Source organism: Diceros bicornis, chromosome 1, assembly GCF_020826845.1.
Source record: "Diceros bicornis minor isolate mBicDic1 chromosome 1, mDicBic1.mat.cur, whole genome shotgun sequence".
Taxonomy (NCBI): domain Eukaryota; kingdom Metazoa; phylum Chordata; class Mammalia; order Perissodactyla; family Rhinocerotidae; genus Diceros; species Diceros bicornis.
This window is the reverse complement of record NC_080740.1, coordinates 50617070-50620825: the sequence shown is the minus strand read 5'-3', so window position 1 is coordinate 50620825 and position 3756 is coordinate 50617070.

The window sequence follows — 3756 nt, the reverse complement described above, 5'->3', positions numbered from 1 at the left end:
TCTGTACATATATCTGAGTGTACATTTATTAGTATTTTTGTGAGTCTTTGAGATATAGACTGAATAGTATGTTTATTTTAAATTTTGATAAAGTCAACTTTTCTGTCAAAAAGGCCGTACACCTTAGTTAGATTCCTTCCTGAAATGTGTGAGTGCCCACTTCCTCACACCCTTATCACCTTTACATATATTGGATGTGATCAGTTTCTTTAACTTTTGCAAATTTGATGAACAAAAATGTTTCATTTTGTTTTAACTTACATTTCTCTGATCACTAGACAGGCTTAGTATTTCTTCTTTTGTGAACTTCTTATTTATATCATTTGCCCCTTTTTCCATTGAGTTATCTCTTGCTAACTGAGTCATAGGAGCATCTTAACTATTTTAATCATTACATAGGCGGCAAATATTTTCTCTAAACTTTATAGTAGCTTTCACAGAATACAGAAGTTTTATATTTTTATGTAGACATATCTGTCAATCTGTTGGGATTTTGACAGATTACATTCTAAAGAACTGTCATCTCCACAATTTTCAATTGTTCCATCTAGGGACATAGTATATCTTAATTTTTAAGTTTCATAGTTTTTAAAAAAGCTTATTCCTATTTTATAGTTTTGTCTGCTATTATAAACAAGATCTTTTTTCCATTTCATTTCTGATTGGTTACAGCTGATAAATAGTAAAGTTATTAATTTTGTATTCATCTACCTTTGCTTTAGAAAACTCTGCTTAAAAACTGGAATTTTCATTACTTTGTTGACCTTTGGCTTTGTGTTTACAGTTAAATGATTTGTTTTGTCAATGAGCATAGAAATTCCACCTATTCTCATTATCAGGTGCTTTTGGACACTGTACAGATGTTAAGAAATGCAACTGCAGAAAAAATAAGAACCAACTTAAATACAATTTGACTCAAATCTTAATTTTAATGTTCTGAATTAGATGTTATGCAAACTATCTGTTATATTCCCCTTAGCTTCAAATCTTCAGTGAAGGATTCTTCCCTACACATGCTTGCCAAATCTGATTCTCCTGCCATACGCCCTAACTTCTGTCAAAAGATAGTTTTACAAAGTCCTGCTGGGCCTGAGCCTAGATATCTGCATTTAGAATTTGTACCACCCACTTTCACTAGATTTCAATAGTCAAAGTGAAAGGTTAGATGTGGGCAACTTTCTGTGGGAACATGGGAAGCCTCTTCTTTTTTAACATAACTAAATAAAAAAGATTTAATTAAATTTGACATTATACCAGAGAGAAGTTAGATACTTAGATAATCACCATTCTCAAAATTTTATAAATGGTTTACAAGATAAACCCTTTACAGATATAGTAGTTCGCTCTCTAGAATACTGACTCTCAACCTTTGTTTAGCAACAAGCCAAGAATTCATAAATTATTTTTAATGATCAAATGAAACTATTAAATAATTAGTTAAAATTAATTTGAAATACACATATATACTACATAAGGATAGGGTGCCAAATCTTTCAAAATTTTGTGATAGTGAAGCCTATTGTTGACATGTTGATATATTAGACAGGAATTTTATTGCATAGTCTTAAGGCATAGAAGTATAATATATATCTTAAGAAAATCTCTAAGCCATTAGCTTTAATAAAATAAATGTGAATTATTTTTAAAAATTTTATGTAACGTGAATTATTAATCCCTATTGCTCCTAATGATAATTAGTTTGTAAAAAAGAGACATCTGATGAGATATTTAAATTAATGTAAGTGAAGAAGGGAACAAGGGAATTCAGGTTAAAGAAAAAAAGCTAGGAACTTCTAAAAATGTTCAATAATACTGAAACAATTAAAATATATATTAAATTTCAACTATGACACAGCCAACTTTCCTCAAAATATATAATATAAACACTTACTGAAATAATATAGTCAGTCAGAGAATTTACCTTTGAGCGTGTTGTGACGACTTTCAGCATTCTCTTATAAGGAGAAATTTCAAATTTAAAACAACTTTTATTTTTATGTAGGTATAATTTCACATACATAATAAGAAATATACATGGAGATGAAAAATTATATAGCAAATCTTTGACATGTATAATCCATTTCACAGACTACTAACTACACTCCTCAAAAATATTAGAAGGCATGAACGAGAGTCTCTGGTTTAATGTTTTTTTTTTTTTTTTTGTAAAACAAATTTTATTTTATTTTTTTGTGAGGAAGATCCGCCCTCAGCTAACATTCGTGCTAATCCTCCTCTTTTTGCTGAGGAAGACCAGCTCTGAGCTAACATCTATTGCCAATCTTCCTCCTTTTTTTTTTTTTTTACCCCCAAAGCCCCAGTAGATAGTTGTATGTCATAGTTGCACATTCTTCTAGTTGCTGTATGTGGTACGTGGCCTCAGCATGGCCGAAGAAGCAATGTGTCGATGTGCGTCCGGGATGTGAACCCAGGCTGCCAGTAGCGGAGCATGCGCACTTAACCGCTAAGCCACGGGGACGGCCCTCTGGTTTAATGTTAAGTGTACTACATCTAAATAATTTTGATAATTTTTTGATATCCTAAAATTAAATTATTTTTAAATATGACATTTTATATCCAGTATGGATATACCAATACGTTTTGCCAACAAAGCTTGCACTGAGAATCTTGTAAAAATTAAAAACCCTGTGTCACCATCAAATGGGAGATTAATCAGCGATCAGAGAGAATACACCATTCACTGAAAAAATAGAATGGTAAAGATGCACAGATAAAAGAAAAACAAGAAGAATATTAAATACAATTTTATAGTTCCTACCATTAGGTGGTAGAATGCCAAGCTATTTTGTGATACTGTCAATCTTGTCAGGGATGGAACATGTGGTAGAAGAAAAGCCATTTGAATTTTATTGATTAAAATGAAGAGAATGCAGGGGCCGGCCTGGTAGCATAGTGGCTAAGGTCGCTCACTCCTCTTCAGTGGCCCAGGATCCACGGGTTTGGATCCCAGGCGTGGACCTACACATCACTTGTCAAGCCATGCTGTGGCGGTGTCCCATACACAAAATAGAGGACTGGCACATATGTTAGCTCAGGGACAATCTTCCTCACCAAAAAAAAGAAGCGAACGCAGCCATTTTCACAATAAAATCTAGCTGTGGTATAAGTACAGCTAATTCTACTAAGGCCATATTATATAGTTTGGTCAAGAGCCACTATTTCCTAAAAATATTAGGATTTCTTTATTCCTCAGTGATCCTAAGTGATTTTGATATTTTATTCATCTATCTTCAGAAAACTGGTTAAAAAATGTCTTTATAGGAACAGAGAAATACTATCTACCTCTAAAAGGAAACTGTATAATTATTTGTTGGCTACAGAAATAATTTCAGTGCTTTAGGAAACAAAGGCCACCTTCTGTGGAGAGCTGGCACACACTGCAACTTTTTAACCAATTTAACATTTTGGGAACTAAACATCAATTTAATCTAATAATTTTAATTTAATAGTTTCATTTCACATGGGAGGAAAACCCACCAACTTGTCAAAATACTGCATTCTCAAATAGTTATGGTAAGACCAAAATACTCACCAAGGTCAAACAGAAGTAAATATGATATACTTCCCTCAGCATTTATTTTACTTTATAAAGTTTGATTTTCAATGAAAATGAAATGTCTTCTTATTTAATGTTCTTAAGAAATACTTTATGTTCTGCAGTTTTTGGCAATGTCCTTTTAATTTGAAATTTAATTATGAAACTATACTTTAGTTCACTCATTTTCAATATGCCAG